A 10,308-nucleotide genomic window follows, 5' to 3' on the forward strand; every position below is an offset into this window, starting at 1 on the left:
ATATATATATATACATATATATATATATATATATAAAACCAAAAAGTAGTAAGGGTCTGCACTACTCAGGGCTTATCAAAATGCAAAAATCTTTATTGGGGGGCTGATGTTTCGGCCCCAACAAGGGCCTTTTTACTCGTAATATCCTCAATTAAACAACAAAAAATTCTAAACCAGAGACAGTGAACACAAAGATCATAAAGGACTGTTACTTATAATTAACACAATATCACTCTTATAAGCTACATATAATGATATAGTGTATCAGGCAAAAATGTTACAAAGTAATCTGTCTCGAGTCTTATATTTACCTGCAGAGCCTGTCATCTCAATGGAAAATCAAATACATAATTATGCATGTTCCAGATACTATAGAAAAGTACCGCGGGGTCCAAAAAAAAAAAGAAAAAAGAAAGGAAGCATATAGAACGTGAACCCATTCATGTCCTACCTCAACGTTGATGAGGCTCCATACCATCGCGTTAGGATCTTGGGGAATTAACCACCTGACGAGTCAAACTCATTCGCCTACCGATCCCATAAGCCCCACATAACCAAGAACTATGTAAAACATGTGCACATTAATCACTTCTAAGGGCGGGCCACCCTATCACCAAGTGAAATTCCAAGTTAGAGTGAAGTTCAATGCGTTAATAATAATAGTTTATATAAGTGAGATTCCAATAAGAAGAAATATATATGCACAAACATAATAAATTGTTGAATATCAACAATTAACACACCGGAACTCACCAAATAGGTGAATAAAAGTGAGGAAGATAAGCAAAAGAAAAACCGTTGTGTCGCGCATTAAAAAATTTTTTTTACCCCCAGTGGAGTGAAAAAAGCAAGTAATTTGAAAGTAACCCAAACAAATAAAAAATTCCCCACGCAGTCACCTGCAGTCAGATGTATCTAAACCTTATAGATCAACGGCAATCAGAAGTTTTAGAAGCATGTCACAAATCTTTCTGTTCAGATGATCAGAAGCCAAACAGGAAGAAAAAACACTGAGCTGTGTCAAGAAAGTTCCCATAATGCCTCACTCCTGCCTCAAGACCCAGACCAAGTGAACATGCTCAGTTTGTAAGACTATGAGTCAGCTTCCTGCTGATTGGCTCAGATCCACATTCCTAAGGGGGGGGGGAAGTGAGTTCTTAGCATTCTTGAGGGAGGGGGGAGCAGGAGACGGGAGAGAGCAGAGAGCTGCATGTCTGTGATACATGAATTACAGACACAACAAATCTTTTGACAGAGAACTCAGTGTAGCGTTTCTGCGAGTGCTTATGGCTGTATTTACATAGACCTTTCTGAAGCTTACTTAGTTTTTACCTTTCTTTCTCCTTTAAAGGAGAAGGAAAGGTAAAGTAAGGTTTATCAGAAAGGTCTATGTAAATACAGCCATAAGCACTCACAGAAACGCTGCACTTCTCTGTCAAAAGAAACAGGATTTGTTGTCTCTTTGTTTTCCTGTGCCAGAGACACGCAGCTCTCTCCTCTCTCCTGCTCTCCCCTCCCTCAAGAATGCTAAGAACTCCTTCCCTACCTTAGGAATGTGTGATCTGAGCCAATCAGCAGGAAGCTTCCTCATAGTGTTACTAACTGAGCATGTACACTGGTCTTGGTCTTGGTGCAGGAGCGAGGCATTATGGGAACTTTCTTTACAGAGCTTAACTTTTTTTTCCTATGAGGCTTCTGATCATCTGAACGGGAGAAATATGGGGAGACTTAAGGGCACTATTGAGAGAACTGAAGGTATGCCTGCAGCTTGAAATTAACTCTTTATTAGCCTTTCCTTCTCCTTTAATAGAAGATTAATCAAGTCCTCATAGCAAATAAAAAAAAAAAACAGAATTAACCTCTTTAGCCAAGTTATGATGGTAATTTCTGAGGCATTTATATATATATATATATATATATATATATATATATATATATACAGAAACAAAAAAGTACTGGATTCCACAGGCTCAGTTGGAGTCACTGATTTTAATAAACAAACAAAAGAAATTCCGACGTTTCGATCACATCATCCTGATCTTCCTCATGATCTTTTTTTCCCGAGGAGGATCGCAATGATGTGATCGAAACGGAATTTCTTTTGTTTGTTTATTAAAATCAGTGACTCCAACTGAGCCTGTTGAGTCCGGTACATTTTTGTTGCTCTGTACACATTTTACCAGCACCCAGGCATGCTGTGTTTTTGTTTGGTGAGTGCTCCTCCATGCTCCATAGAAATATATATATATGTATAATCAAAATATCAACAGGCACTTACGTAAAAAATCTTGAAAGGTGCCTGGGTGCAGTCCACAAAATAAAGATAATGTAACAAGATAATGTACTGCACTCACAGGACTTACGGTGGAACATAAGAAATTTATTGGAAGAAATGTCTGCTTTTCATGCTTGTTGCTTGCAGGGGAGACCACAGCACATTGAACAAGACATGCATAGGATCCCTTATCCGGAAACCCCATAATAATAAAACAGTACCTGTACTTGATCCCAACTAAGATATAATTACCCCTTATTGGGGGCAGAACAGCCCTATTGGGTTTATTTCATGGTTAAATGATTCCCTTTTCTCTGTAATAATAAAACAGTACCTGTACTTGATCCCAACTAAGATATAATTACCCCTTATTGGGGGCAGAACAGCCCTATTGGGTTTATTTCATGGTTAAATGATTCCCTTTTCTCTGTAATAATAAAACAGTACCTGTACTTGATCCCAACTAAGATATAATTACCCCTTATTGGGGGCAGAACAGCCCTATTGGGTTTATTTCATGGTAAAATGATTCCCTTTTCTCTGTAGTAATAAAACAGTACCTTGTAATTGATCCCAACTAAGATATAAATAATCCTTATTGGATGCAAAACAATCCAATTGGGTTTAATTAATGTTTTATTGATTTTTTAGTAGACTTAAGGTATGGAGATCCAAATTACAGAAAGATCCCTTATCCGTAATACCCTTGGTCCCGAGTATTCTGGATAACGGGTCCTATACCTGTACTGGTGTGATTTGGTATAGAGTTGCCCAGTCCAGGCTCTGCTGCGGTTGAACTACAATCCTCTCCCCCTGTCCTCGGGCCGACTCCGGCCGGTGGCTTGCAGTTGCCCACAATGCTGCAGTGAGCTTGGGCACCATAACGATTTGCATTTTCCACAGGATGCACAAAACAAATCAATACTAGATACATGGCAAAGAGAGCTTTTATGGTAAGCGTGTTGCCGGCCGGAAAGTAAATCTGATTCCCTTGGCCTGTACTGCGGCTGAATGAGACGGCTCACACAAAAGGGATCTCGCACAGGCATTTCTCTTTAATACACTTATTTTTAACTCCTCGGCCGTTCAAACAAACAAACTTCCATTCAGGCGGGAGAGGATTTCCTCAGTCTTTTCCAAATACACCAAAGTAAGGGGGTTCCCTCGGTCTCTCAGATAAATGTATATACATAATATACAGTATATAAATGCAACCCTCACACACACACAGGACTGGGCCTCCCTCCCTCAGTAACATATGGGGCCTCCTTGCCTGTCAGACACACAGAAGAGGGGCCTCCCTCAGTCAGACTCACACAAGTACCTCACGAAAGCACAGCATGTACCAAGGAACCGCCCACAAACTGTACACAGTAATGTCTGTATCCACCATGAATTTCCCCACAAACTGTGCATGGTAATATCTATATACAATGACTATCACACGGGCTCGGGATGACACACAGGCAACAGGCTGGTGCGGGTGTTAGGAACACATTGTCTGAGGGCTACCTTCCATTTCTGGCTGCCTTCCTCCCACACAAAGTTCCCTGATGCTGTTTGGGATCCTCAGAGTCCTCATTATATCCTAATATCTTCAATGCTTACATGCATGTCTGCCTCATAGGCTTTCTCAGGCCTGTCCCTTAATGGCTACTTTGAAGAGATCCAGAGAGTGATATTCTGAGACAATTAAAATTGGTCTTCATTTTTTATTATTTGTAGTTTTTTTAGTTATTTCATTTTCAGTTCAGGAGCTCTCCAGTTTGGAGTTTCAGCAGCTAATTGGTTGCCAGGGTCCAAGTTACCTTAGCAACCGGGGAGAGGTTTGGATGAGAGGCTGGTATATGAATAGGAGAGGCCTGAATAGAAAAGAAAGTTACAAAAAGTAACAATAACAATAAAACTGGAGCCTCACAGAGCAATAGTTTTTTTCGCTGCTGGGGTCAGTGACCCCCATTTAAAAACTGCAAACAGTTGGAAGAAGAAGGCACATAATTCAATATATAACAAATAAACTGTAAATAATGAAGACCATTTTAGAACGTGCTTAGAATTGGCCATTCTATAACATACTAAAAATTAACTTAAATGTAAACCACTCCTTCATGAACCAGTAGCAACAGATGCTAAAAGTGTTTTCAATGTACTTACATACAATGTATTGTTACCCTGTGCAGGTAAAAATTGTGTACAGGTATGGGACCTGAGTTTTTCTGGATAAGGGATCTTTCTGTCATTTGGATCCCCATAACTTAAGTCTGCTAAAAATCATTTAAATATTGAATAAACCCAATAGGGCTGTTCTGCCCCCAATAAGGGGTAATTATATCTTAGTTGGGATCAAGTACAGGTACTGTTTTATTATTACAGAGAAAAGGGAATCATTTAACCATTAAATAAACCCAATAGGGCTGTTCTGCCCCAATAAGGGGTAATTATATCTTAGTTGGGATCAAGTACAGGTACTGTTTTATTATTACAGAGAAAAGGGAATCATTTAACCATTAAATAAACCCAATAGGGCTGTTCTGCCCCAATAAGGGGTAATTATATCTTAGTTGGGATCAAGTACAGGTACTGTTTTATTATTACAGAGAAAAGGGAATCATTTAACCATTAAATAAACCCAATAGGGCTGTTCTGCCCCCAATAAGGGGTAATTATATCTTAGTTGGGATCAAGTACAGGTACTGTTTTATTATTACAGAGAAAAGGGAATCATTTAACCATGAAATAAACCCAATAGGGCTGTTCTGCCCCCAATAAGGGGTAATTATATCTTAGTTGGGATCAAGTACAGGTACTGTTTTATTATTACAGAGAAAAGGGAATCATTTAACCATGAAATAAACCCAATAGGGCTGTTCTGCCCCAATAAGGGGTAATTATATCTTAGTTGGGATCAAGTACAGGTACTGTTTTATTATTACAGAGAAAAGGGAATCATTTAACCATGAAATAAACCCAATAGGGCTGTTCTGCCCCCAATAAGGGGTAATTATATCTTAGTTGGGATCAAGTACAGCTACTGTTTTATTATTACAGAGAAAAGGGAATCATTTAACCATTAAATAAACCCAATAGGGCTGTTCTGCCCCAATAAGGGGTAATTATATCTTAGTTGGGATCAAGTACAGGTACTGTTTTATTATTACAGAGAAAAAGGAAATCATTTTTTAAAAATTAGAATTATTTGCTTTTAATTGAATCTATGGGAGATGGTCTTTCCATAATTTGGAACTTTCTGGATAAGGGATCCCATACCTGTACTTGTATCAGAAACATAGCTATGGTTGCTATAAAAAAGCTGCTGTGTAACCACGGGGCAGTCAGTAATGCAGGAACTACATACACTGATAGACATGAGACATGGATTTCATTAATCTTTATTTGGCCACAGAAAGTGCAACAGCGGAGTAACGTTTGGGCAGTCAAACCACCCTTCGTTGGAGGGGTTTCACATATACCAGTGTGTGCGATTCCTGCATTACTGACTGTATGACTATTGTAATATCACTCCAAGTATCCAGGAAACACAGCACTACCAGCTAGTCACATTGCAGACAGTGTGTGGGAAGCCTTTAAAGGGATTAGCCATGGGGGTTCCATAGGGCAATAGGACACGCACCTATGATGCGGATAGCAGAGAAGCTGTGTAGAACATATCAGGTTAAGTTCTTACAAAGGAAAATAAACAGGGGTCAAATGTCACCCATGGTTCTCTACAGAACTATAGAAGAAAACTATGTATAAAAGAACATTTGGTGCAAAGAAATTGTAAAAAACAAATAATAATCACCTAGTGATGTGATTGGTCCTTTAAACCATGTAACCTAACTAGATCTCCCTGGAAATCCTGTCCTTCCAAAGCCCTCATTGCTGCAAGTATGACAGAGTTTTGGGTCTTTGGGGGAGTGGAAAGATTGATTTTCTGCCCACAGCTGGGCCCCAGCCCTTTCCTATAGAAGTTAGCCATTTTGTGGCACCTCAAGCTTGGCCCTACTGGATCCAAGACTGCGGGTTCTAGGGCTTTCAGTAGTGTCACACCCCCTAGAGTAAAATAAAAAAAAATCCCACAGCTACCTACAATTCACTAGGCCTTTAAGATAGTGATACAGGTCTTGTGCTTACACATATACCACTCAGGACTTTTATGGACCCCAAGCTTTACCCTCCTAGGGCCCTTCTGGGCTACAGGCTAGTCAGGGCTTACCTGGCCTGTAAACACTAGGCTCTCAGCATCTTTTTCCATTCCCATAAAGTTAACTCTGATTCACACAAACTTTCTATTTATTATCACCAATCATTTAGCTGCTTCACACACACACACACGTAAAGGCCTTTGCGGCTGTCACTGTCACACAAAGTATGTCTCAGCGCGTCACGGTGCCCACACCGGGTGCTCTTTTAGTCAGTGAAGAACTTGTGCTTCCTTAGGCCTGTCAGTTCCTCACATAAACACACATGGCAGCCAGTGCCTTATACACACCCACAGATAAGGCTTATTTCCGCTTCAGTTTTTGGGACGGCCATGGGACCTTGCAGCAGTCTCTCCAAGCCACACACCCCCACTCTCTAAACACAACGCACAAATCACGACAGCTGCCTGCATGACAGAGCGCCAGCACCACTTCAAAGGCCACCTGCAGGACGGACTAACCCATGGGTTCAGAAAGACAGCTACGCACTAAAAATGACCTACACACAGAGCCAGCAACAAAGAGAGAGCCATTTCACAAACGTAAACCTATGGCTACAGGCACTGCACCAAGGTGCCCGAAGAACCCACAGTTACAAATAACTAACATTTACCACACAAAATAGCCTTTTGCACCATACTAGAAAATTCCACAGGGTATAAGAATGTCTACGCAATAGCCGGGGGCATGTAGAACACAATGACTGTAGCTGAGAGTAAATACTGAGCATTATAGGCTATGCAAGATCTGATTGATAAAGGTGTATGGGGGGGGGGGGGTAGATTACACAGCACTTTGTTGCACCCGTCACACAACTGTGTGTGAGAGAAATTGTATTACAAAGAAATACAGTGCTAAATAAAGGGCACAATGGCGCTGACCGATATCAGACCGCTACACAACATGTGCAGGGACAGAGAGGTTAGTCAGGGGATAGTACAGGAGACCACACAAAGCGGCCCACACATCCACCAAACTCCACACTGTGCACAAGTGCAGGGCCTACGTGTGGCGCCTGGGCCTGGATCCCAGGAAACCTGTCATTGCTCCTAGGAGCACTTTTTTTTTCCGCCTGCAAAAAAAAAACCAACCCCTTCAGAAATATATTTTCACGTGATTGAAAGAAGTGAATGTTCTCCTGTAGGAGCAACAATGAAGGGTGGGGGTTAAACAGAACACATTCAGGCATCTCAGCGCTTCAGGGCATGAGATGGAAAAAAGGGGAGGCGTGGTGCAGAATTTAGGCAACAGGGAAGACATGGCGGGTTTCATGTGTACAATAAAGCCTTCACACTGCCCCTGCCAATAATCGGGCATGACTTTTTAACGCTTAAATGACTGTACTGATCTTTTCTCAGTGCGCACATGTGTATCGTACATACATGCAATGTGTGTCGCTTTGTGCACAATAAAGGGTCAGTAGGGCAGAAAGCGCCAATGCATGTAGCTAAGGGAAAATCCTCTGGGTTTAGGTGAAACTGGAATATAATATGATTATCTGGCTGCATGTATACGGGTAATTCAGTTTGTTTCCATGCCGAACGCTGCCAGAGAGTTCCATGTGCCTGTAGGGGTTTTATAGACTGGAAGAATCCGTATTGCAGGTCAGAAGAGTGAGAGCTCGGGCATGGAGCTTAACCATTTCCTAGCCAGCCTGCCTTAGACAACCTTGCCGGGCAGATCTCAGTCGCCCTATGTACACAGGCCGCATGTGCTTACTGGAGGCAAAGAAGCTTATAGGATCTTATAATGACAAGCACCCTCTGGAGTGTAACATATCAGGAGGAAGGGGGGTGGCAGGCACCTCTAAATTAACCTTAACTATCCCCCAGGGGGGGTCATCTCAACACTTCCCTAACTTTTATGCAACACTTATACTGTACACTTATAAAGAGTTGGTCATGGAATCAAGGGCTACAGGGGCCCCTAAAAAAGACACGTTTAATGCTTTACACAGAGCTACTACAGACAATGGTGATCATTTACTGATAATTGTCTCTACGTGTGTTTTAGCAGAGTCAATTCTCAGTATTGTCTATGGCAGGGGAGTTTAGCAGCCATGGCAAGTAGCTGCTACTAAGTAGCTCTGTGTGTCTTCACCCTAAGGCATACTTCTTATACTTATCTGGGGACCCCCCACTGGGAAAAGTGGGTTTGAGATGGCAGCCCCTGCATAGAAAGCTGCTGATCATGAGTGTGCAAGAGAGAACCAACACCCCCTCAAACCCACACACCTTGCAGGCAGCCCAATGCTGTCTCTTGTACACAAGAATGCACTGTGGGCCTCTACAGCAGGAGAGAAGTGTTTACATAGGAGATCGCATGCGATCAGGGCACAGAGTTCTCCAATATCGCAGTGTAGTTGCACCGCCCCCGCCCCAGTACAGTTCTGCACTAGAGATAACTCACCTCTTTGCACTGAAGACCCGGCCCAGGGGCTTTAAACCCCCCCCTTCCTCCTCTGATCTTCTTGCTGCTCCTGCTGCTCCTACTGCTGCTGCTGCTGCTGCCCGGAAAGGGGAACAGAGAACTTACAAAGAAAAAAAAAAGTGGGGGGGCGAAGACAGTGGGAAATGTGGCTAGTGAAAAAAAAAAACAGGTGGGGGGGCAGGCTCGTCCTTTTCAGCTTCCCCCCCAAAATCCCAAGGCTTTTACCCCCCCTCCAAGGTACAAAAAAATCATCAGTGGAAGGAGCAATGAAGTGTTGGCTTTGTATAGATCCCGCCTGTGTGTTACTGTACGTTTCCTGGCTGTTTGTCTCTCTTTCTTCTCTTCCCTCCGTGTGTCAGGGATACAGACAGAGAGGAAAGGGGAAAAAATCTAGTTCTACCCAGCTCCTCCCTCTGTGTCTGTGTATCATATCCTTCCAGTGCGGCAAGGCTGCCGCCGTACACCACCTGCAGGCTGCATTGGGAACTGACGGCCTTTCGCTTCTCCTGGGGGACAAGATTCTCAAGGAGTTGGAAGGAAGAACTGGGACCCCTGCTGACATAACTGTCTCTGTATACTGTCCTTTATTACACACCTCACAAATTCCAAATGGCAAAAATAAGTATACATATCCTATTTAGAACACACAGCCTGTCTGGCAGGATGCAACTCCTGGTAGAGGACTAAAGATCCCCATACACGTTAAGATCCGCTCACTTGGGGAGGTCGCCAAGCGAGCGGATCTTCTCCCGATATCCCCACCTACAGGTGGGCGATATCAGGTAAATTTAGGCTAAGTCGGTTGTTTGGCCCTTGGGCCAAACAATTGAATTACAACGTCGGTAACAGGGTCGGACTGGGGGGTGCAGGGCCCACCGGGGCTCCCGCCCCAGGGACCCTGCAGGTGCCCCAGCCGCGTCCCCTAACCCCCCCCCAGGGGCCCCCCTAACCCCCCCACAGGGCCCCCGCCTGACGTCCTCCCCGAGCACGTATAAATTGAACGTGTTGGGGAGGAACAGTCAGTAGCAGGGAGCGCTGGCAAAGGTCGGACTGGGCCGCTGTGGCCCACTAGGGTCGGGGCCCACCGGGATTTTGCCCCAGTCCGACCCTGGTCGGTAATAGGCACAGTCGGTTCGCATCAACGAGCTGATGCAGTCCCTGATCCGACTAAATTTTTCAATCTGCCCGATCGATATCTGCCCGATTTTAGGCCAGATGTCGGTTGGGCAGGCCCGTCGTTTGTGCCCCTACATGGGCCGATAAGCTGCCGAATCATCTAAGGGACTGATATGTATGGCCACCTTTACATGGATCTCTTTCTCTCAGCTGGGCCCTCGCTGTAATGTGGGATGAAGGGTTAATCACATTGAGTCATATTCTGAACTTTTTTTGCACAAAACA

At 43.4% G+C, this 10,308-nt stretch overlaps 1 protein-coding gene across 2 annotated transcripts in view; it reads right to left on the minus strand.

Annotated features, from left to right (window-relative positions):
- thra (thyroid hormone receptor alpha) overlaps positions 1-9,288 on the minus strand; it is a 127,617-nt gene extending 118,329 nt beyond the window's left edge. Inside the window, exon 1 of one of the 2 annotated variants that reach the window (XM_012952539.2) lies at positions 8,887-9,288. The gene's annotated coding sequence lies outside the window, so the exon portion shown is untranslated. 2 annotated transcript variants of the gene reach the window in all.
- Between the last annotated feature and the right edge of the window lie 1,020 nt (positions 9,289-10,308).

The sequence above is a fragment of the Xenopus tropicalis genome, chromosome 10 (genome assembly GCF_000004195.4).
Source record: "Xenopus tropicalis strain Nigerian chromosome 10, UCB_Xtro_10.0, whole genome shotgun sequence".
Classification (NCBI taxonomy): Eukaryota; Metazoa; Chordata; class Amphibia; order Anura; family Pipidae; genus Xenopus; species Xenopus tropicalis.